Source organism: Rattus norvegicus, chromosome 4 (genome assembly GCF_036323735.1).
Source record: "Rattus norvegicus strain BN/NHsdMcwi chromosome 4, GRCr8, whole genome shotgun sequence".
Taxonomy (NCBI): domain Eukaryota; kingdom Metazoa; phylum Chordata; class Mammalia; order Rodentia; family Muridae; genus Rattus; species Rattus norvegicus.
The window spans coordinates 16,712,698-16,739,013 of NC_086022.1; the positions used below are offsets into that span (position 1 = coordinate 16,712,698).

General features: G+C 37.5%; 1 protein-coding gene and 1 long non-coding RNA gene across 27 annotated transcripts in view; both read right to left on the minus strand.

Annotated features, from left to right (window-relative positions):
- The window catches only part of Magi2 (membrane associated guanylate kinase, WW and PDZ domain containing 2), a 1,483,910-nt gene that overhangs the window by 1,434,180 nt on the left and 23,414 nt on the right, over nt 1-26,316 (minus strand). The window lies entirely within an intron of this gene.
- Nucleotides 1-26,316, minus strand: part of LOC120102475 (uncharacterized) — a 44,259-nt gene that overhangs the window by 16,546 nt on the left and 1,397 nt on the right. Inside the window, exons 1-2 of one of the 5 annotated variants that reach the window (XR_010065748.1) lie at nt 3,671-26,281; nt 1,199-1,359 (exon numbers count right to left, since the gene is read on the minus strand). This is a non-coding gene — a long non-coding RNA (uncharacterized LOC120102475). Of the gene's footprint in view, nt 26,282-26,316 lie in introns of those variants that run through there. The other 4 variants (XR_005504122.2, XR_010065750.1, XR_010065749.1 and 1 more) reach the window with 4 other exon arrangements.

The window sequence follows — 26,316 nt, forward strand, 5'->3', positions numbered from 1 at the left end:
CTTCGGCAAATGGGTGAGATGTGAGTATTCTAAATCCAAACACTGAAGAGTAATCTAATCTATAGGAAAGAGCGAACTGTGTTAGGACATGTCTGACAGAAACAACCAGTTTTACATAGCTAACTGTATATTAGATGCACTTGCAGTAGTAATTAAAACAATCACTTCTTCATCATAGAGGGAAGTTTAATAGTGGTTCCAAAGATTAGGTAATATTCTTAGAGTTAGTACACACTGTTTAGAGACTTAAGCTTGAAATTGTTTTTTTTTCTAGTATTTTTCATTTTATTTTTTCTTTACATTAAATTGACTGCTACGATGACTCTCCATTTTTGAGCCTGGATGTGTTATTGAAACCATGGCTGCTATAAAAACGTGAGCTCAAGAATATGGATAAAGTGGATTATTTCAGTATGAATTGAACAAGGGTTTTAAAAGCCCTTTTGCAGTGGGTAATATCCTGATGCAAGTGTTAAGAAAGGGGTCTATGTCTCTACAGATCTTTTCCAATGTGGCTAATCTGGGGCAGCCAGGGAACGTGTTGTTGTCATTCTTAACCACTGAGCATGGGAATATTATGCTTAGAGACGTTACCATTTCTCTATGTCCCTGGGCAATCTAGCTATATATTTAGTAGTTCCTATTTTTAATAAGAGGGTTTTTTATTGTTTAATAAAATTCTGAAGTGAAAATTATTATAAACCTTTGATATATATTAGGTAGTCACTCATACAAAAGACCTAAACAAACAAACACAAAAGGACTTTGATTAGATCCCAAATCCTAATTATGAAAGCGTGGCAAATACATAATTAAAATAAAGTGTAGGTCTTTAGCAGGTTTTGCTTATTATTCAAAGGAAGTGAATGCAATGGCTTTTAGTAGTGTTAGCATTGCTGGCACTAAGCAATGCTCATTTGTGTACAGAGGGATGTCTATTAATATTCTGTAGATGTATTAATGATTCCTCATAATATTTAATTTGATCATATTTAGTGTTGATTTCAATCATAATGTATTTACACATTATTAAAGGAGAAGACCTGGTCATGATAAGTTATAGGTGCTGTAATCTCCAAAATTTTAATTATTTTTAAATTTAGGCTTTGTTTACAAGGTTAAAGACAATTAAAGAGAAAGAGAGAGAGAAAAATTAGAATGTACAAGAGGCTTTGATGGCCATCCAGCAATATCTTACATGCATGTTCATTTCAAGGATGCTGGGCCCATGTACCATGATGCTGCTGTTTACTTCCAAGTGCATAAGCAACAAGGCACCAAGAAAGAGAAACACCTGCTTAGCGGTTGGCATGGCTGGTCTCAGTATGTCAGTTTCCTCCATCAAATGTGCTTGTGTACCTAGTGGAAGGTTTTTCAAGCACAGAGAATGGAATGATTACATAGCCACGAAGACAAATACAACAAGAAATAATCACACAAGGCAATGAGGTCAGCAGCAGTGAGTAAACTCTCACCACTATAATTCCTAGGTGTGACCTTTGCAAACACATAAAATCATGCATGTACAGGTGAAAAGAAAACAGGAGGAAAGTGCTCAAGAGTGGAAGGGAAGGACCATGGGTAAGGAGGCATATGCTCAAAGTCCATTAGACACTTGAAGGAAGATGGCCCCGTGTAATAATAAAAGAAACAACTATTTGTCTAGTTTTCCATACAGCAGAAAGAGAAATGTTATTTTAATGCATCTAAAATAATGGGCATATTGTTTTGAATCTGGCAATGACTTCAGTTTGTACAAATTTGTTTTTATCTAAAGGTTATAGCTGTCTACTTAGGGTCAGTAATGCCAACAAGCTAGTACTCATAATTAGTAGTAAATACGTTAATCTCTTTCAATAGGGATTTAGCTCCTAGCCATGCGTGCCTGAGGCAAGGCTACGAGAAAGATGTGGCCCTCCTTCTTTGCCTTGGCGAAACCTGCATTGGACATAACTTATCAAACGAGCTCCAGTAGGGAGCCCTCAGGAGACATGCACTGGCTCAAATTCGCTTTTCATGGAGCCAGTGACAGTAGCAGCTTTCCCCATGAGTTCCTTCAGCTCTGCTGTAAGCTACCTTTTAATGGCTCCTAAAGAATATTTTTTTCTTCATCTCCAAACCTGTGAACCAGGCTAGGTTATACAGTAAAGGAGAATTAATGTCATTATGCACCGAATATTAAGATAAACTTAGTCTACACATGACAGGTGGGCTTGACGTAATCAAAAGTCACCTTAAAAATTAAGGGGGAAATTCAAAATAGCAAAAGATGGCAGTGTAAAAGATACTTGGCTTCATGTTGCTAGTTTTGATGGCAGAACTATGAGCCAAGGAAATTAGTTGGCCCTAGAATCTGGAAGACAAGGATATTCAGGCTCTTCTAGAATTTTTACTAAGGACAGCTCTGCCAATACCTTGATTTTAGACCTCTAAGACATATTTTTCACATTTGATTTATAGAACTGGAAAATAATAAATTTGTCATGTGTGTTATTACTAAATTTGCAGTGATTTGTTACAAAACCAGTAGGAAACCAACAAAACTACCCTTAAACTAAGCCAGCAGTGAGCAAAGGAAAAGTCACTCTTTCTCAAGTGAGCAGTAGCACCATGATTGAAGATTTCCATTCTTACAATCATTTCTAGCTTTTCTGTTGAAAATGCACAGTGTATAAATATTATTTGGAATGAAAGAAAAACTTGAATATATATATATCTTCATATATAATTGCTGAATTAATAATGATCATGTAAATTAAACATACATATAAAGATTTACCTTTCAAGTATTTCAAGTAAATATTTTAATTATTTCATTCTGTAAAATATCACTTGACAAAAAGCCTACTCATTCTACAAACTGACACTGTATTTTTCTAAAATCCTGGAATACTAACAGTTAAAAGAAAACAGTATTTTGATCACCATATTTTCCTTAACTATATACTGGTGAGAAAATTACTACTCTGAGGTGATGTACAATATTATTTTTAAGGTTTATAAGGAGCTGTTTCACTTAAATGTATGTCTATAACAACTTCTTGGGAGTATGTAAGAGAGAGCGTATGCTATGCATATTAAGTTATAGATAGGAGATGGGTAGAGGGATAGAGGGAGGAAAAGAGGAAGAGAGAAGAAAAGTTGGAAGGGGAAGAAAACTGGGGCGTAGAAAGGTGAAAAAGAGGGAGAGATGGAGGAGAACAGGGAAAAGGAAGGGTATGATAAGGGGCAAACATATTGGGAAGTCTGTAGGCATGTTCCAACTGAAGAGAGCCTGTATTCCACTATTTCCTGTTTTGTTTTACTAGTCTATTTGTGTGAGGACCAGAGTTAGGACAAGCCTCCCATGAGGTGGTTCAAGGGCATCATATTCAAGGCACAAGCCCTTTAATCCTTGAAGCTACTCTCAGATTATTAATCTTTTGATAACTGTTCCATTCCCTACTCTTTATCTCAAAGGCAAAAGACAGGTAGTTGAGAGTCAGGAGATGTTACTCAAGTTTGGGATTCTTTGAGGAAATCATTTAATAATGAGCACACATAACCCTACCTCTTTCCAAATTCCTCATTAGTATTTTAAAGACAATGATTTTGGTAATTTATGAAGCCTTTTGGAATGAGCAACTCTAGGATTCTAAGGACTCTGAACTCTGTAGTTATACGGCTTTACCTTTAAAGTTTCTGGTTCTTTATGAGAATCCTGTGCCATTGCTTCTGTATTTATGTTTTCAGTTCATGAGATGCTTCTTCAAGGAAGAAGTAGTCTGTGAATCCATCAATCGCTAATAAAAAGATATGAGAACACTGATATTTTAAGGGAGAGGGTATTTTTGAAGCCACCATTTGGAAGCCAAGCATAATCCAGCCAGTTGTATCGGCCGTGTCACAGCTTGGAATACAGGACAAATTTAATATGCTTAACTTGAACTCCTCCAGCAAGTAAATTTAGGTAAGAATGAAGAGATTTACAAAAGTCATTTAAAGGAATCTCTGATGTTACATGCATCTTTGAATCTACCTAGAAATTAATGTACACTGTCTTACAAACAAGTAAAATTTCAAGGCATTGAGACCTTCTTTCTGTTCTGCCAGCTAGACTACAGGAGTGATTTTGCTCACAGTTGAGTGTGATGTTAAACCCTTCTTGTACAGAAATGATAGGATTTCTAAGAATCCAGCAAAGAAATTGTGTGCATCAGAGTTCTTGGATGATACCCTAGGCCTCTTTAACTCAGGCAAAGCATTACATGGTACAGAGTAACTAGGAAAGGCAGAGATGAGCTAGCAATGCAAACCTTCCTTTAGCAGCCAAATAGATTTCTAGAAACCAAACAATCCAACCGCATGCCTTGTGCCCCTAATGTGCACTTAGAACATTACTCCCCAGCCTCCGCACTTTCTTTTCCTGTCATGGTGGTTCTGTAAGGTCAGCTTTCTTCTCCTTTATTTCATACCTCTTCATGGCCTCAGACAAGTTGGGCCCCATTTGTTTGCTGGCCAATATTTTTGGCTGTATTTTTCTATGAAGAAATGGATTATCTTCCAAAATCCATTGTCTTTTACAGTTCAAATACATGGGCTCAGGTGTATAACACCCATCTGACCATTGGTAATCCATTTCTTTATTTGAGACACACCTTCCTTCCAGGTTGAAACTGCATCTAGGAGCAGATCCTGTGCTCTGGCCCCACCCGTTCACCACCCACACCCAGGGACTGCTTGACTCTCAGGAGTTCTGAAACTATCAAGTTCACAGTTGAGTCCCCATCCTGCCCCAATACCTGGCCTAACTGGGATTCTAGGGCCCAGAAGATACAGGACCTCCAATCCTGCTGGAGAGACACCTTCCTTCTAGTTCATATCTGAGCCTGGGAGCAAATCCTGTGCTCCAGCCCACCACCCATACCAAGAGACAGCTTGACCCTCAGGAGTTCTGGAACTCCCAGGCTCACACATCATTCTCTAGAACTCTTTCCTCACCTAGGGACAACTTGAACCAAGGACATCCAATGTAACCAGATTCACAGGAGGGACACGTTCTTGTCAGAAAGCAAAGCCGGTTAACACCAGAAATAACCAGATGATAAGAGGCAAGGGCAAGAACATAAGCAACAGAAACCCATGCCATTTGTGTACATCATAACCCAGTTCTCTCACCACAGCAAGCCCTGGAAACTCTACCATACCTGAGAAACAAGATTCTGATCTAAAATCCCGTCTCATGAAAATGATAAGAGTATCCTAAAGAGGACATAAATAACTCCCTTAAAGAATTACAGGAAGGGCTAGAGAGATGGCTCAGCGGTTAAGAGCACTGGCTGCTCTTCCAGAGGTCCTGAGTTCAAATCCCAGCAACCACATGGTGGCTTATAATCTTATATAATGAGATCAGATGCCCTTTTCTGGTGTGTCTGAAAACAGCTTCAGTGTACTTGTATATAATAAATAATAAGTCTTCAAAAAAAAAAAAAAGAATTACAGGAAAATCCAGGTAGAAGCCCCTAAACAGGAAACACAAAAAAACCCTTAAAGAAGACTGAGCATAGGCTGTTAGATATGGGTGGTCCTTGAGAGGCTCTGCCAGTGCCCTAAAGATACAGCTAACCAAGATGACACAAATGGAGGAGTTAGAGAAAGGACTGAAGAAGCTGAAGGGGTTTGCAAACCCATAGGAAGAACGACAATATCAACCTCCAGACCCCATCAGAGCTCCCAGGGATTAAACCACCAACCAATGAGTACACATGGAGGGACCCACGGCTCCAGTCAGAGAATAACATTGTCTGGCATCAATAGGAGGAGAAGCTATTAGTCCTTTGAAGGCTCAATGGCTCAGTGTAGGGGAATGCCAGGGCACTGAGGTGGGAGTGGGTGGGTGGGAGTGAGTGGGTGGGAGTGGGAACATCTTCATAGAGGCAGGAGAAGGGTGATGGGAAAGGAGATAAAAGGAGATAACATTCGAAATGCAACTACATAAAATATCCAATAAAATTATAGAAAAACACAATCAAGCAGGTGAAGGCACTGAACAAAACCATCCAAGATCAAAAATGGAAATAGAAGCTATAAAGAAATCACAAAAGGAGACATCCCTTGAGATGGAAAACCTAGAAAAGAGGCCAGGAGTCACAGAAGCAAGCACCACCAACAGAATATGAGACAGAAGCGAGAATCTCACATATAGACGATACCATAGAAGACATTGACACAATAGTCAAAGAAAATATGAAGTTCAAAAAGCTCCTAACTTAAAACATCCAGGAAATTTAGGACAAAATGAAAAGACCAACCTAAGAATAATAGGTATAGAAGAGAGTACAGATTCTTAATTTAATGGCCAGCAAGCATTTTCAACAAAATCATAGAAGAAAACTTCCCTAACCTAAAGAAAGAGATGCCAATAAACATACAAGAACTCCAAATAACTGGACCAGAAAAGAAATTGTCACATAATAATTAAGACAACAAATGCACAGAACAAGGAAAGAATATGAAAAGTGGTAATGGAAAAAGGTCAAGTAACACATAAATTCAGATCTATCATAATTATACCAGATTTCTCAACAGGGACTCTGAAAGCCAGAAGATCTTTGACAGATGTCAAGCAGACCTTAAGAGAACACAAATGCCAATCCAGGTTACTATACCCAGCAAAACTCCCAATTACCATAGATGGAGAAACCAAGATATTCCATGACAAAACCAAATCCAGGCAATACCTTTCCACTATACTACGCCTACAGAGGATAAGAGAAAAACTCCAACACAAGGAGGGAAACTACACTCAAGAAAAATCAAGAAATTAATTTTCTCATGACAAACCAATTTCTTCTCTCATGATATTAATCTTCACTAATGATATTAATCATTAATATTTTTCATTGTTGAATCTTAGCTATGAACTATATGGTCTCTAATCAAGGATACATTACAGAGACTGAGGAGAGAGAGCTCCCATAAGTATACATTATGGCTCCAGGATATTAGAGCACAGAATGGCTACCATTCATCCTTGAGTTGGCAAAGTCTATTGCAGATGGTTGCACGACATGCCTTTAAGTATTTCATTTATTAAATAAAATCAAGTAAGCAATGACCTTGTCTGCAATACAATCACATCTTTCAATAATCTTTTACAAATGATGGGGACATTGTGAATGCTAAGCCAGCATATGCATTTTAAGTATGTGTCATGCAGTAAGCCAGTTTTCTTTGCTCTTGATCTTACTTTTTATAGTTGTTCTCCCTACTCAAATCTTCCTTCTTTTTTGAAGGATGTGCCATTTGTCCTCTCAGCTGTAGGCTAATCTCTACTAAGATAGGATATATAGAAATAACTACCAGGCCTCAGTAATTTGGCCCAAATAAGTACACAACAAGGTCAAAGTCAGAATTCATATTTTTGTTTCTCTATTGGGATCTGAATAAAATTCTCATAAAGGATCAGATACCGAATGTTTGACATAGGTTGGGATTTCTTTTGGAGGACTGTTTTTTGGAAAGATGTCAAATGATCGAATATTACAATTTCAGAACCATATTGGGTGTCCCATTTTCAATTATGAAAAATGATACCTCCTATTCCTATGAATGGATTGATGGCTAACTAATCTTTGAGTGTTCTTCATACATAAATATACTTGTTGAATAATTGCCTCCTTAGCAAGAGAGGCTATATATAAAAAATTGAAAAGTGTTTTCAATGGCTGATTCTTTTCTTTTTTAAATCTTATGCATTCGTTATTCACCATACTTACTTCTACAGGGTTTCTATTATAGTATTTATTGTGTTTTTACTTAGTATATGTTCATTACTAAATTTTAAATTCAATAAATGCAAGAATTATGTTACTTTATGTAAGAATACATCTATCTACCTACCTACCTACCTACATTTCTATCTGCCTCTCTCTCTCTCTCTTTCTCTCTCTCTCTCTCTCTCTCTCTCTCTCTCTCTCTCTCTCTCTCTCTCTCTCTCTCCCCATCCATCCAGTTCTTGTAAATTGCCCACAAGATGACATGTATCTAAGCTCTACCAAGGTATGGTGTATGTACTTTGAATATTATTTATTTAGTCCAGATATGTAGACTTGATCAGATTGCAGTGAATGATCAAAGGTGGCTTGTCAGACTGCTACCTGGCTATTTGGAATGGACTTTTGGTTGAGGAAACAGAGCTATTGAGATAAATAATATACCAGGATCCTATGGACATTGTATTTTGATTTTAATAAGCCCTTTCTTCAGAGATCAGTAGATAGCAGATCCAGGATAAGTTTAAAACAATATTAAGATTGTAAGGAGGACATAGATTTATGAGAATTTGGTACAGGAACCAGCTTAGAGTTGCTACCTTCCCTTCTTATACCCAGCAAAACTTCATCTTCCAACTTTAACTGATTGGGGGTATTCTAGAGGTGAGAGAGGCTATACTTCTAGAAACCTTCTTTGTAAGGTATCTAGTGCCGACCATCGAGAGCAGGCTACAATGAGGGAGGCCTATACTCCCCATGGATGGGGGATCTAGCACTAATGTAGGCTTTTTCTTAATGGCCTGGTGGATTTCTGAAAAGACATCATTGTGACATTGGTTTTTCCAGTAGAGTGTTCCTTAATACAAGAAGTTGAGGAAAACTGGAAATTGCCAGTTAGAGAGCAATAGGAAGAAGTTATCAGTGTTGAAGAACCTCTGAGAAATCCAACGTTATTCATTCGAGAATCTGCCGCTGAGACACAGAGCTATACTCAGAGGAAGAGCAAGTGGCAGGAACACTCAAACATGCTCTCTCTTCTTATTACCATGTAGCCTGGGTCTGACACTAGAGATCCAAAGGTGGAACAAAACGTAAGAGAAAAAGGTGTAAAATCATGCAAACTAAGCAAACAAACGACAATACAAGTATGGTCCCCAGTATTGGAATGAAATAGGCCAAGACAGAGTATAAGGGGAACATGGAAAAGGAAAGAGCCCTTAAAATAGGATGAGAAAATAAAGACATAAATTAGATTAAACCACACTGCTCAATACCAAGAATAAAACAAGCCAATTAATTAATACCTTATCAAAGGACCAAGTACAACTTGGGGCTGTGAAAAATAGTCCCACAGAGTTTGTTTCAAAGGACAATAATGAGAAAAAAACAAATTGTCATCTTCTCATGTACCATTGAGTCTGACCGGTTCAGCAACTAGTTACGCCACCAATCATAGAAGGGAAGGTTTGTGACTAAAGCCAACTGAATGACTACCCTGCTTTTTCTGTTCAATAAAGCTAGACATAATATTTGGTCTCTTAAAAAGGTAGTGGGCAAAGGATACTGTAGAGACATGATACACGATTGCATCTGAGTATTGTGTATGCTTTCCTGTCTGTGGACTGCATGCATGCGGTGCTACGGAAGGACAGCGATCATCACACTGAGCTTGAGTAACAGATGTGAGCCATCATCTTGACGCTGGGACCCAATCCCAAGGCTTCTGCAAAAGCAGGAAGTTGTGGGAACTGCTGAAGTACCCATTTACCCCTCGATAGCTGTTACCACTGTGGTTTTCTTCTGATTCATAAGAAAAGAAGGAAAGAGAGTAGCATGGGAAAGAGGAAGGAATGGAGATAGGAGAGAGGAAGAGACAGAAGAAAGGAAGTTTCATGGAACATTCTTAAGAATCAAGGGAATATAAATATAAATTAGGTATTGAAAACTATTACGTTACAGTAATTGGGTAGCATTTTGTTTAAAAGGTACTTCTATCCTAGGAATGTGTGGTGCTGTACTTTTAGGGAACTAATACAATGTGTAGTGATGTCTTTAAATGTTCCAAAGAACCTACTTAGAGAGGAGACAGCTCTGTAGTTCATCACTCCCCTAGGATTTGCAAGGCCTTGTGAAGGGAGATGAAGAATAACTGTCCCTTGAGAAATGATCCCAGAATAGAAAAAACAAGAAACAGACTTTAAAAGCTGGAAAATGAGAAAAATGTTGAATGTGGGTAACTAGTGTGTAGGAGTCTACTTTCTCTATATATATATATGTGCTTAAATTTACCAAAAAAAATTAAACAATGAAATTTTCAGATGTGTAGGATATTTGTAACAGTTTTTTGTTTTGGTTTTTTAATGTATGATTCCTCTATGACTTCTGATTTAGAAAAATGTGGTAGTTCACCTCAACGATAATTTCTTTTTTTAAAAAAAATTGGATATTTTAATTTACATTTCAGATGTTATTCCCTTTCCTGGTTTTATGGCCATAAACCCGCTATCCCATCCCCCCTTTCTTTTATGAGGGTGTTCTCCCTCCTCAATCAATCCCCCCTTCCCACACCCCTGACATTCCCCTGCACTGAGGGATCCAGCCTTGGCAGGACCAAGGGCTTCTCCTCCCATTGGTGCCCAACCAGGCCATTTTCTTCTACATATGAGGCTGGAGCCATGGGTCCATTCATGTGTAGTCTTTGGGTAGTGGTTTAGTCCCTAGGAGCTCTGATTGGTTGGCATTGTTGTTCTTATATAGTTGCAAGCCCCTTCAGCTCCTTCAATCATGTCTCTAATTCCTTCAATAGGGACCTTGTTCTCGGTTCAGTGGTTTGCTGCTAGCATTTGCTTCTGTATTTGACATGCTCTGGCTGAGCCTCACAGGAGACAACTGTATCAGGCTCCATTCAGCATGCATTTCTTGGCTTTATCAGTCTTATCTAGTTCTTGTGGCTGTATATAAATGGACTGTATACCCAGGTGGGGCACGCTCTGAATGGCCATTCCTTCTCGGCCCCAAACTTTGTCTCTATGTCCCTCCTATGAATATTTTTGTTCCTCCTTTTAAGAAGGACTGAAGCATCCATACTTTGGTTGTCCTTCTCTTTGAGTTTCATGTGGTCTGTGGATTTTATCTTGGGTAATTCGAACTTTTGGGCTAATATCCACTTATCAGTGAGTGCATACCATGGGTGAGTGTGTGTGTGTGTGTGTGTGTGTGTGTGTGTGTGTGTGTGTGTGTTTTGTGATTGGGTTACCTCACTTGGGATGGTATTTTCTAGTTCTATCCATTTGCTCATGAATTTCATGACGTCAATCCTTTTGATAGCTGAGTAATACTCCATTGTGTAGATGTATCACATTTTCTGTATCCATTTCTCTGTTGAAGGACATCTGGGTTCTTTCCAGATTTTGGCTATTATAAATAAGGCTGCTATGAACATAGTGGAGCTTGTGTCTTTGTTGTATGTTAGAGTATCCTTTGGGTATATGCCCAGGAGAGGTATAGCTGGGTCCTCAGGTAGTACAATGTCCAATTTTCTGAGGAACCTCTAAACTAATTTCCAGAATGGTTGTAGCATTTTGCAATTCACCAACAATGGAGGAGTGTTCCTCTTTCTCCACATCCTGTTCAGCATCTGTTGCCACCTAAGTTTTTGATCTTAACAATTCTGACTAGTGTGAAGTAGAATCTCGGGGTTTTTTACATTTGCATTTCCCTGATGACTAAGGAAGTTAAGTATTTCTTTAGGTACTTCTCAGCCATTCGATATTCCTCAGCTGAGGATTCTTTGTTTAGCTCTGTACACCATTTTTAATAGGGTTATTTGGCTCTCTGAATTCTAACTTTTTGAGTTCTTTATATATTTTGGATATTATCCCTCTATTCCGTGTAGGATTGGTGAAGATCTTTTCCCAATCTGTTGGTTATTGAGGATAATTTCTACATAATCACAATATATTACATAAAGCTAGATGTATTGTAACTTAACCCTTTATAAGATGCTTTGAAATAAAAATGACTTATGTAATTAATTAAAAACATTTTTTGAGGAAAAGAAATTTCATACCACTGATGATGGAATTGGGGTTTAAAAGTTCTAAATATGCTTTGGTATAATGGTTAAAGCTCAATTTTACAAAATCTCCAATGACAACATCAGAATTTGCAAGTAAGGAGAAGTTGAGCTGGCGTTGATGTGGAGCATTCCTTCCCACATTCTATTCTCTTTGGTGCAGACAGATACTCCACAGGCTACTGAAAAAGAAACATGGACAACAACCCAGGCACAAAGCTTTGCCTACATTCTCTCTTGTCTGTAATATATGCTAGAGCAATGGTTGGGCAGAACTTGTGGGAGTAACCAACAAATGTCTGACTGGAGGTAAGGCTCATTCCATGAGAAGGAACCCAGTCCTTATACTGATTAGGTGTTCAAGATATTCAAGAGACCTAAGGTAAAAAACAAAAACAAAAACAAAAACAAACAAACAAAAAACCCCAAAAACCAAGCACTGTGAGTCTAGAGAAAAGCTCAATAAAGTTATTCTGTTATTCCTATTCCTATTCTGCGATACTCATAGATCACTGCCTTATCCAGTCATCATCAGAGAGGCTTCAGAGAGGAACTGATGCACAGCTAGACATTGTGTGGAGATGAGCCTAGATTGGAGGTCTCCATAAAATCCCTCCATTTACAACTCAGGGAACCCTTGGAAGATCTGGTGAAAGGATTGTAAAAGTCAGAGGGAATGGAAGACATCAGGAGAACAAGGCCTTCCAAACCAAGTAAGCAAGGAGCATGTGAGTTCACAGGAATGGCAGCAGCAAGCACAAGACCTTGATGAGTCTTCACCGGGTCAATTGTGCATGCATTACAGCCATTAGCTTAGTCCAACCTTAGGTTGACTAGGTCTGAACCTTCTTTGTCTCATCCTGTCACCTTTTCCTCTGGTTGGGCTGCCAAGTCCTACTTCAATGCAATAGGCTTTTTTTTCATCTTATTATACATTTTTTGTCATGGATTGGTTCTTGTCTCTCAAAATCAATTCCTTGCTAATGCGAGACAGAAAGGGAGTGGATCCAGACAGAAGTGGAGGTGAGGAGAAACTGTGAGAATTAGAGGGTGGGAAACTATTATTTAGATTCTTAGTTAGGGATTTATTGCTGAGAAGAGACACCATGACCATGGCAATTCTTATAAAGGAAAATATTTAATTAGGGCTGGCTACAGAAATTTTTCCATTATCATGGCAGATAGACATGGTACAGGAGAAGTAGTTGAGAGTTCTGCATCTTGATATGGAGGCAGTAGAAGGCGACCAGGAACCATGAGCCATACTGGGCATACCTTGAGCATAGGAGAATTCAAAGTCCATCACACAGAGTCACATTTCCTACAACAAGGTGACACCTACTTCAACAATGCCATACCTTCTAATACTGCCACTCCCTATGGGTCAGGAATCCAAATACATGGGCTGGAGAGATGACTCAGTGGTTAAGAGCACTGATTGCCCTTCTAGAGGGTCTGAGTTCAAATCCTAGCAACCACATGGTGGCTCACAACCATCTGTAATGTGATCTGATGCCCTCTTCTGGTGTGTCAGCTACAGTATACTTATATATAATAAAGAATCCAAATACATGAGTCTACAGGGGCCATTCCTATTCAAACCACCACGGTAGGATATATAGCTCATATATGAGAAAAGTATCTTTTTTTTAATGAAAAGCAGAAAGTATGGATGGGCTGAGAGACAGAGAAACTTGCAGGATGTAAAACAGAGGCTAAGAGGAATGCTTTGTGAATAATAGATTCTCATATACTCAATGTTGCTTTCCTAGTTTTGATGGAACAAACACAAATGGGGAAAAAAATTACAAAAGTTACCAATGACTCCACAAAGAAACATCATTTAGAAAGGTTGAAATATCCATATGTAGAAATATTTGGCAAGTCATTTCATAGTTATTTTACCTTATAATGTATATGTTCATTATACTTCATAAAATGGACCTCAATTTATCCAAAAATTTTGTTATGTTTCAGTTGGCAACATTTTCTTTAATGAGATGTAAAATAACATAACATTACTTCTCATAATTAATGAAATGTTAGATCTCAATTTGTAAATCATATAAAGCCTTAGTAAATTTCTGTGGGTTAGATAATAAATAGTTCATGTCTATTGTATAAAATTGCAGATGATCACAATACACCTTCACATTAGGAGCTGTTTTTAAGGTATAATCCTAGTTTTACATCATTATATACAGAAACTAAAGACAAACCCTAGTGATAGTGGTCCACTAGGCTGCTCTCTCCACACACACTTGCTGGAAAGGCATTCTAGATGCAAGGTTGACATATGGATAAACTGGAATTATCATCAGAACCACAATCAGTTTGCAGGGCAGCAAAGTTCTGCATCACTACTTCTTGCGGTTTGCCCTGGAGTTATCTGTATTTTGATGCTAATTCCGCGGCCTCAAGGACAGCTGCCTAGTCACTTACTCAAGACTCATGTGATTTCACCAGAACCTTCTCCCCATTTAATTTGTAAAATACAGGTGAGGGCAGGTACAGGATAGAAGGAGGCCTGTCATTGGATGAGAAGGAAGGATGGGTGGGAGAAAACTTTGAAGGAAGAGGAGGAGACTGGAACAGAAAGGAGGAAGAGACAGGAGGGAGAGGGAGAGAAGCCGTGGCAGGACAATATGGCGGGTGATGTTAAGATTCCATGCTGTGCCTTTACAGGTTGTTACAAATGTTTTTAAGGGATGGATGTGTATTGGGCTTTGTATGTTTAGCTGGGCAATTATATCTTGTCATTGGGTCAAAGGCTATTGTGTTATGTGTTACTTATGTGACAGTTTGAGCGTAGGAAAGTGTGCTGTGGCTGGAGACACTGGGTCACTGCCGCGGAGTTGGGATGTGTTTCTGCCAAGATATCTAGCGGATATCATGGGCCACCGCAGTGCAGGACCTAGCGGGGTAAAAGTTACACTTATAATTTTTTATATTTTACAACAACAGCTATGGAAATCTGTAACAATCAGAGCTGCTAAACCTGAAAACCAAGCACACTTCACTTTATGGTTTACATGTTTTTAATCTCCTTAGGCCTGCAAATATTTAAATGGAAAGTTCTAACACATATGAGATAACCTTTACCAAATAATCATAAGAACAAATCACAGTTCCCACATTTTCTTTTCTTTTTTTTTTGGGGGTTCTTTTTTTTTTTTTTTTTTGGAGCTGGGGACCGAACCCAGGGCCTTGCGCTTCCTAGGCAAGCGCTCTACCACTGAGCTAAATCCCCAACCCCGTTCCCACATTTTCTAACCAGGCAAAATGAAGGAAATTTTAATAATTAATGCTACCTTGTCTCCATTCTTAGAAAGAAAAATAACCACTTCTGTCAGGGAATTACATTGTTTAAAAATCTATCATTTTCTAATTCACTTTATTTATTTTTTCATCTCATTTATTAGAGTCAGTCAATAATGCTGATGCTAATTTAAATACAGTAATATGAATGAGAAACTTTCCTTTTTCATTGAACATTTTTTCCCTTTTTTGTTTTCAATAGATTATCATTCCTGAGAGAAAGTGAATTTGGGTGTGTTTGAACAGGGTGACTAAACAAAATGGAAGAAAAAGTTATAGTATAAAAAAATAGAGAAAATTAAGAATGGAAAGAGAGGAGAAAGAAGAGAGAATGTTTCTTTTGCTGAAGTAGCCTAAGGGAGGATAAAAAGGAAAGACTGTGGTGACTATGGCTTGGACTCCTTCAGAAAAATCACAAAACTCCCATTACACAAGTGACAACACTCATCTCTGAGCATGCCCAAGGACTGTCCTTGTTCTTCATCTGAAGTTCTTTCATGAATTCTCCAACATAAAAAGAATTAAATTATTAGCAAAGGAGTAATGTTATATGAATTACATATGATAAGTCAATGTTTGTATATAAATGATAGGCACAACATTCACTGTTAAATAAGTGTTCTCTTGTTTTATAAACATTTGTTTAATATAGGTGTAGCAAAAATTAAACTTTCTAATAGGCTAAGACTATGTTGAAAAGTTCCTGACTTGTAAATTTAACTAAAAATTAGAAATAATCTCCATACTATCTGGTAGAAGGAAAATCAGTTATGTCCCTCTTTGAATAAAATATCTACCTACATGTTCCCAAAAATGTGCTTCGTGAAATTCATCTTGTTTCGTTTTGGCCCAGGAGGGCACACAATGGTTATATCGTTGCACAGTGGGATGTCCCACTAGAACTAAATATAAGACAGCTTTGATTTCCTTGCTGAGGACTGTCTAACCTAATTTTAGATAACCTGAATCTTTTCCACTCTGAATTTCTACAAATGAAGCTCTGTGTCTATTGTCCTAGAAGCAGGGAGAAATACGCATACATTGACCTTTAAACAACCATTTTGATAAAAATATAAATGTGGAGAGATTGTACAGTCACACATGCATACCTGTGCCTTCAACCTTTCTAAGAAAATTAAATTTAAGATGCTATATAGTCCTGGGTAGGTACTGTTTATAAAACAACCAAAGACATTTAAATCAGTTTATCTCTCCTAGGGAGTATTGGAAAGTGTGATCGCTTCCCAATAGGACTGCCATTTACCTCACTCTTAAAAGTAATTTGTTTCAAATTTGCCTTTAATCAACTTCTGCATTCTTCGTCTCTTCTGTGATCAATGTGAAACAAAAACACAGCTGGGAGTGTCTGGGATGGGAAGGTGAGACACATGGTTTTCCCTTGGCTTGCAAGCATCATAACATCCCAATTTACAGTTCAAGGCTCCACTAATGAGCCAGACAACAGTGTCTCCAGTGAAACCAATGTATCGTACACACACACATCATGGCCAAACTTGTTCACTACTCACATTTTCTTAAGACATTCAAACATCAGACATCTTTATTTAATCCATAAAAACACATTAGTGCTATAATTATATAAATTGTACATTTCTATTTGCTTCATGTTTTTGTATTATGTTAAGATAATGACATCAATGTTTATCTGTAAGAACTCCACAATGCTATGATTTCAGCTAGAAAGAAGTGCAGAGATACTTTGCTTACTATTTCTAATCTCAAGAGTAGCTGGAGGAGACATGTATAATAACATCTAGCACATTATGCATAGTGTAAACACAACTAATATAGACAAACATCAAGAATACTCATGAACTGTGTTGGTTCTTTTGGTAGATATGAAGTAATGTCATAGACTCGCTGCAATAAATCTTTTTGACATTATTACTAAAGTCATAACTAACATGTAGATAGATGACTTTCTGTTTTTGCCTTCTACCTATTTTTTAGTATCATGGTACTTGGCTTATATTAATTATGATACTGAATTATAATGTTATTTAGTTTTTACAAGAAACTTTTTTTCAATGCCACTGGTGTATTATCTGTGTTTTATTAGTAGTAGATTTTATAAATAAAATCATTAGTATATTATTATAACTTAAAATTAATAGAATTGATATTGTTAGTATTTCATTTTGCAACAATATTTTCTTATTTATCACTAATAGCTTTGGAAAAATTAGAAATGAGATTTTGTGGGCAAAGGCCTAATGTTACCTTCCAACGTAAACACTAATGATAGTGCCCTTCTGTTTCTTGCTATGAGATAACATGTGGAAACATCTCTGTATCATTGGCGGGCATAAGCTAAACTTTAGTGTACAGTCAAGAGAGAGATAAACAAGGTAAAATAATATTTAAAATAGGAGGAAGTGGGACAAACCAATGGAGACAAGATAAGAATTCCCACTTTAAATCAAGGGCAGCAGAAGGAGATTTCAGGCAATAGTGCTGTGGGCTGGCAGCATGGAACCCAGAGCTTGGCACACTGAGCGCTAAGAAGAGAGAAGAGGTGGCAGGCTAAGCTTAGTAGTAAGTTGAAGGTCATTAAGAATACTAAAAGTCTGACAGCTTTGAAATATTGAGTTAAAAATAGAGCAGAATAACCGGTGTTAACTCAAGCACAACTGAAAGAAAATTTGCAAAATTGAAACTGGGTTGAGGAATTATCTCATAAGTGCTCACTGACTGAAAGATGTGTGAATCTGAAAAAAACCAAAAACAAACAAACAAACCAACAACAACAACAAAACACTCGGACTAGATTACCTGAAGGTCAAATGAAGTGAGCTAATTTAAAGAAGAACACTTTAAGAATAAAATCCTGCAGAGCTTGCCACAGAGGCCTAGTTGGTCACATGAAAACTAAATCAAACACTGCATGCTTAGGCTCACCAGCTACAAACATCTTCTAATCATAGGGAAGTCCCAACCAATCCTGGGGCTCGTTTGTCTACATCACCTATGTTAATCAGCCTTTTGTAGTGACAGTGACACAATGAGTGTTTTAAACAGCAGAGAATGTTGGGCAAGGGCTACACTTGACATTGAAGAACGGTTTTCTGATACGGATACATATTTACCATACAAGTATTGTATGAGACAAAAGAAAATCCAACTGCAAGCTAAAAAAAAAATCATTAACAAATGAGCTTTGATAGTCTTCCACAGACAAATTCTGGAAAGCAAGCATCAGGACCAAGTAAAGTCAGTCAGTGTTTGATGACTATATGGATGTTTTGTTTTGGGGAACAGGGTACAGCGAGCGGTCATTTTGAATTGGGAAGTTCTGTGATTTGAGCCTTACACTGGGAAAGATAACTAGAGCAACAGATGGCTTGTGAAGTCAAGATAAAAGCAAAGGGGACCAATTAGAAACCTTACAGTTAGGTAATTTACAGGAGAGATAAAGAGGATATGGACTACACCTATGACAAAAAAGAATACAGAATTTTTTTAGCCCATTATCATGAGGAACAAGAGGAAAGGGGCATTGGTTAAAAAACGAAAACGAAAACTCTAAAATGAAATGATCCTCTAATGAGAGGGATGGGGAATATGCAAATTGGCATACAGAATCACACTTTTCTGCAAAGAAAATGTCGTGTTCCTTAGTAAAATATCAATTCTTCACTGTGGCAGATATTCAAGGACTCAGGTACAAAGCTCCATTGTTCATACAACATACACGCTTATACACGCATCAGGTGCATCCTTTCATTTAGCTAGAGCACAATCATAAAAATTGTCTGGCATTATACTCTAAGTATTAAATTATTTCATAATACCACACCGCATTAATGCAGATATTGAAATATGTTTCTATGTCCTTTGGTCAACGCCAAAGGCAAGCTCCCATGGTGGGTTGTCCTTCCACTGAGTGTTATTTGCATTTACCTACAGACACTCTTCACCTGCTCCGTGTGGGCTCTACTCCATTGAGTTCAAGGAAATGGCTCATTCATAAGTTCAAAGTTAAGGGTTTCATTTCTTTTCATTTTGGAAGGTTGGTCACCATTGCTTAGCAAACTATGGAAGTATGTAGCTTTCTCCTTTTTACTTCTAACGTCAAACCACACAGATGATTTTATGTCAAAACCATCAGATAATTTATATTGTAGGCATGTGCAAGCTATCGCTACAGCACAAAACAAAGAGGAATTGTTGAAGATGTGTTTTAGATACCCAAGCTATTTTTGGCCATTCTGAAACATCTACTTCATTTTTCTAAAATGAATTAGGGGATAATGTAATCCATCACCATGGATTCTTGAACCTGAAATTCCAACGCATGGTTACTCTTACTTAACTTATTTAATTTATTAACACTGTTATTCCTTCCTGAACTTAGATGATGATGAAACGGATATGAATGATTTTCACCTACATTCTGAAATAACATACCTCATTTTCACTTAGAAGGAGTATTTTACATCTAGTAATACCTGCTAGCAATGATTTTGGAGGTTTGATAGTATTATTTGTACTTTCGGAACCATATGAAAAGTTACAGACAGATGTACAAATGGACGGATGGAGAAAAAGACACATGTGCATACAGTCCTATAAAAATAAAGGTGGAAAAGACTAACTTTTCCTGGTTGGTTTCATTCTCTGACAATTTCATACATGTTTATAATTTTTGAAGGCTAAAATTACTTAGATCCTTGTCAAATGGAAGACATGAAATGACGTGAGATAACGTAGCAGTAAAACATTTCCCTCTGGCCATTAGAGTACGTGCCCGGTAGAGCTAAAGCTCTGCTAAGAACTGCCTTCAGAATCTGACTGCACCCGCACAGTTCTCCCTAACACAGTGAGTGCCGATCTGAAGAAGACAGAGAAGGTTTAAAAGGAAGTTCACACCACTATCCTGAAAGCCCTATCTTTGAAAACACTTACAGCACAGATTAAAAGAGCTTTTATGGCTACGTAGTTTAGGGGCCGAAGACAAAACAAAGATTGGTTCTCATTTCTAATTATTTGGCAAGTGCCATTTATACATTCCCAATCTGTCGGTTGCTAATTTCTGCCTTTTATGCCCGGTGCTCATACTTTTTAATTTCTTTCTATCTGAATCCCTGTGCTTTCTCTAAAATTCAAGTAAATGGGAATATTTTATTGTTCTATGGTCTGGCCCCATTTTTTTCCCATTGCAATTAACTAGGCAGCTGTGGGGAAATGCAGTAGCAAGCGAATGGTGTCAAAGTAAACAAAACAAGCTGGAGGAATGAATCAAATTGTAGAAAACAACTGGGCAATTCTGAAATAGCAGGATAATGATTTTAGCTAGTGATGATATACTAATGAGTGCTATATGACAATTTATGCAATAGTATAGAAATATTTAAAACCACATTCAATTTCTACCTAATGTCTGTCACCCACACTGTCTTAGTCTAATAATGTTTTGTGCTCGTCATAGCAAAAATTTTGTTGCTTTTTTTCTGGATAAATTAATCCAAATTAAGTGATGTGTTTTAAAGTAGTCATATATAGCTAGCATTGTAAAACTTTAGATACGTGGTATAAATTGTTTTAATATCAAATAATGCATCCTCTAAAATCATGCAAAATGACAGAAACACACATTTATCCCCACGTTTAAAATAATAATGATGAGATAGCTGCATCTGTATATTTCACGTTGACAGCAAAGAAATGTAGCTTAGCTGGCTTTATAGCTTTGTACGTTTTCAAACAGTAAAGTCTAAATCAAAGAAAACTTGTATCTTTTGGTGTTTAGTGTTAGGTTTGGGTTTGTACGATTTTATTTAGGAAGGCTTTCCTACTACAAATTCTGTTCAGTGGAATACAGCCATGTTCCCAGTGTGAAAAAAATATAACCCAGCACTGGGAAGGCTCAATAGGAACCTCATCGGGTAATAAATTTAGAAAGCCAAGGTGGGGGGCAAAGAGACCTATATTATGCTGAACAAAGACTGCGTGTTCTTGGCACATGGAATAAATTCCTCTCATACAAAAACCAATGTTTTATCTACCATTGCAGCCACTAGCCTAAGAGCAAAAAGAAATAAAGAAGGAAAAGAAACCTAGTCAAATAAATTTACAAAGATGGCATTATATTATTGCCAAATTGCTATGATGTCTCTGATGTTACATAGCACTTTGTAACCGATATATAAAAACAAAGATGAATAAATGTGTTTACACGTTTTTATTAAGAGACTGTAAAATTCTTTTGAAATTGTTACAACATCACAAACAAGAAAATGGATTTTATTATTTCTCATCAGAATATCGCATGTTACATTTAGTATCCCTAGGAAGTAGGAGTTAGCAAATCAGTTTTAGGTATGGCAACACAAGGGTCTCATGAAGAGCAAAATGAGATTATGTGATTTCCAAGTTCTCTCTTCATTTACCAGTGTGAAATGCAATAACTATTTAAACTTTACCTATTTAGAAAAAAATCCAAGAAGTAATATTAAATATCTTTCCCCCAAATCCTATTACATATTGGGTTTGGAGAGAGAAACAAAAGGTGAAGATAATTCAGAAGAAGTTGCCATTAAATTATGGGGGTTATTTAGATACAGATTTTCATAGATTCTGTAGCTGGTATCACTTTTTCCAATATCTGTTTTCAAGACACTTGACAGCTGAAGATAGCAAAGAAGAAAAACAGAAATTTTATTTTTAGTCATTCAATCAACCAATCATGGAGTCTTCCCTATCTTTAGACTTCCTGCTATGTAAAATTATAAATATCAGTGTGTTTTATGTCTGCGTGGTATTCAGTAACTTGAGCCTAAAATTATTATAATATATACTACACATGAATAGAGAGATGTTCAGGACTCTACAAAGAATGACAAGGAAGGGGTGGTGTGTACTGGATTCAGTTGACTTTCATCATATATGTTCATTTGGTCAGAGCCTTCATACTTCCAAAATGGATTTATAGACATGAATCACTACATTTTCCTAAATGCTTCATCACTCTGTATATCACAGATCCTCAGGACAACACAGAATGCTAGAAGTCGCCACATCCAGTCAACATATGGAATCTGAGTGCACAATGCTAGTTGCAATGCCCAACAGAAGTGGAGACTCATTTCCTAAACAAGAAGTAATATAACAGAGTCCCACAGTCTGCAGTGGCTCAGAACAGAACTTTTAAAACTATTGCTTTAATATCCGTGTTAGAAAAGTAACTTTATTCTTACCACAATTTTATAGCATGTAAAATAAATTCGGTAAAATATGTATTTTAGCTCTTGTTTGTGCTGTTTAAGGGTTTTAATATTTTTAAGCCTCAAAAAAAAGTGAAGTCATATATGCCTTGGGCCCTCGGACCAGCTCATACATGCTGCCTGCTTGGTGGCTCAGTGTCTGAGAGATCTCAGGGTCGGAGCTGAGACTACTGGTCTTCCATGGGAATGACCTCTTCCTCAGCTTCTTCCAGTCTTTCCCTAATTCAACCACTGGTTTGGCTTCAGTGGGAGACTCACTTAACCCTCCTAATATGAGGCACCAGGAAATGGAGAGTCCTGGAGGGGGGCATCCTCTTGGAGACAGGGGAGGAGAAATGGGATGAGGAACTGTGGGGGGGGGGTGTCTGGATGGGGACAAGAGCTGTACTGTAAAAAAAAAGTAATTTTAAAAAGTAAAGTGAAGACATCATTGCAGTTAGATATAGCTTTGGGGCTAAGAGTCAGAGACCTGGATATTCACGTAAGTCTTGTTTCTTTCTAGAATTTGTCATTAAGGAGAGTCTGGAGCACCCTGACTTTCCTTCATCCTTGAGTCATTTCATGGGGGCATATGTGGCTTATGGTGGCTGGGTGATTGGTTTTAGAACCTTCTCTAGGAATGGAAGTACACAAAATAGGGAACATTTCTACATTTTGAGTGCTGTGGTTCTTGTCCTGGCTTGTATATTGACACAGCATATCAAATCTTTTCATGAATATATTTGAGAGAAGTGGTGCGCACGCACACACACACACACACACACACACACACAGACACACACACACAGACACACACTATCAGTAATTTTCATTATGAAACTTGTGTTGTTTGAATAGAACCTTATGTTCTCAATTGTGTGTGACCAGCATGTACTATGCCTTTATTTCATAGCTGCTTGAATTACATTGCTAATCAGCACACACACAAACTGGTGACAGCAAGGGAAAAAAATAATGCCAAGTGTTTGTTAAAGACTTCGGTGACTATTTGCTCCTCTACACTTTGAAGTAAGCATTGTGCAAATTATTTATCCCAAACAACAAAAGCTGTAGCAGAAAAACTGCTTTAAATGTGAAAGAAGGGCTTTCTATCATTTTAGAAAGCAATGTCGTTGAAGAGATATTCCATCAGTTATTCTGCTTTACTTTAAATTTTTAAAACTGTAATATAGGTAGGTCATTTCCTTCTTCTATTTACTCCCCAAACCTTCCCATGTACCTCCTTTTCAGTTTACTTGATTAACATAATGTACTGAGTACTCTTCAAAACTGAGTGGATTCAGAATTTCCTAAAAATTAGTGATTCTGTTTAGGGTGTGATGTTGCCAGCCTGACGCCCACGAGCCGCACTTGCATTTACTATCTCGGAGTTTCATGTCGACCTTCTTAGATAAAACAAAGATTCAGATAATCTTGTTGGTTGGACAGATTTTAAAAATGGACGCGTAGATCATTAGATCAAACACATGTCCTGAACTAGGTCAAGTTTGTCCTTGTCTTCACTTCTCTTCCATCATTTGCCACGCTCCTACCCTTCTCCTTAGCATCTTCCATCACGGTAGTCCTGAAACATCCAGAAAGCCATAAGAATGATGATCACTGTAAGACATGACCACCGTAGGTCAAGTCAAAACTGGGAATGGGCTTTCGCCTTTTAGATAATAGTTGTAATGTCAAAATTTCTCATTTTTCTCACAGCCCTGAACTCGCTCTCCTCTGAGAAGTCAGAAAGAGATGCTGGGTATTTTTTGTTATTGTTGCTGTTGTTTGTTTGTTCCCTTGTTTCATTGGGTGTTCTTTTTCAGATAAAGTATTAAGTGTGTGCATGTGTGCATGTAACTGTTCAAAAACATTGTCAACTCACAGTCTATCTCTGTAAACTTGGTCTCAAAACACGGAGTATTAGTTTAACCTCTCATTTGTTACTTTTGAAGCCAGCTTCCTCTTGAAGTTGTATTTTGGAAAGACATTACTCTTGTGCCACTGCCTAAAACATAGAACAGAATCCCCATCACTATTAGTCATATCTACAGTTGCAAATATAGGAAATCTAGTGTCCTATGCCATGACTCGATCTTTCTTTCAGCAAGAGTACATCCTTGTGCTAGTAAGTATCTTTCAAAAATTAGTTAACTTTAACATGAATACCCAAAGGTTACTACAGTAAGATTTATATTTAAAAATGTTTTGAGAGTTTTGTTATAGGTATATTTACAAACAAAATATTGCTATACTTTAGACTCAAAAAGAATGTCCGGCAAACACTCTAAACTCTAAGTTGCCAGTTTGGGAAATACACCATTCTTGTCTTGAATCAAACATGCCCTTCAATTAATTTTATTAAGGATCTCTTCTGTGAGCACAGTGAGGCATCCAAAATAATTATGAGTTTTTAATATAGCAAAGGATGGCTTTGGTAACAGGAGAAATAACCAGAATACAAATTCAACAGTACAAAAATCTGGGATGCAAAAGAGGGAAAAGCCCACACTATTGCTGTTATGGAAAACACACGAGTATTTCAGCAGCTGAGAGGTAGTGTGCATGTGGAGAAGTATCAGCATAATGCTTGATATGGAGCTGGCTTCTGCTTGGGATGCTCTGACTGTCGGTGTAAGCAATTCATGGTTACCTGGGAAGGAATAAATGAGAGTAGCTGGAGAACATTGTGCTGGGGTATCAATTTGGTTGTCAGTTGGATCGGAGAGGCAAGGGTAAGCCTGAGAAGAACCAGATGAGAAAAAAAATGGTTCATGTAGTTGCGAATGATGCTGAGGGAGATTAGTTATGGAAAGAGGAAAGAGGACACACAGCAAGTAGCTGAAATATTGCCAAGGCCTGACTGATAGAACTAAACTGATTAAGAGGTCAGAAAACAGGTTGAGATGATATGAATTTTAAGTCTTCAGTATATTTGAAGTAGAGATCAGTGAAAACACTAGGCAAAAATAAATTAGAAGGCAAGAGTTACAGACACTGGGAGGAAAATGGCTTATTGGTGCTTCAAGGGAGAAGTAGCTCATCCATGGTGTGATTTCCATAAAACAGAAACGCGAAATGCTTCCAAGAAGAACTCCAGGAAAAGGTTGCAGTTCTCAGGTTGGAAGTCAGATATAAAATATTTAAATACATTAGACATGTTAGACAAAGAAACCCGCCTTATAATTTGTAAATAAATCTCTTTAGGGGAAAATATGAGCATTTCTGTGCACGCAGAACTGGAAAAGCTATCCCAGCTTGGAAGAACCTCAAGTGTGTTACGGTCCAGTAACAAGGATATTTTCCTGCAGGACCACGGTCCAAACAATTTCTGTCTCGCAGTAGTGGTGATTATTGCCCAAGACAGAAAGAGAAACCTGTCTGCTAATAACGGAATTCGCATGTTTGGTTCTACTAAATAACTGTCATGATGTTTCTATTACATCAGAACAATTTGGCACATCTCAAATATGAGGTTCAATCACGTGTAATCGAAAATAGCCTGTATCGTGTGTGCCGTGAGAGTACAGTAAAAGACAGCTTTATAGAGTTAATGGTCTGCTGGCTATTCTCATTGATTCCCATTTGCCCAAAGTATATGCTTTAGGAAAAAATGTCTGTTTGTTGCTTCCAAGATTAAGTATCTACATAGTCTGGATATTTTAATATAGTACCTTTAAAAACATGTTTATCAAATACAAAATAACAAAGAATATTTCAGGGCTAACCACATTGTATTAGTAATCAATCAGGAGGGTTCATTCCTGGGACAGGCTAACTCCCCATCTCTCTGAAATCACCAGTTGCTGATAGTTTCTTGTCTCAGGGTGTGACTGTATGACATCCCCTCCTTCCACTTCAGAATGTCTGCTGACATTGCCAACATTCCAAGTTCTTTAATGAAGCCTTGTCTATGAGACACGGCTTTACATTAGACTTTCTTCTA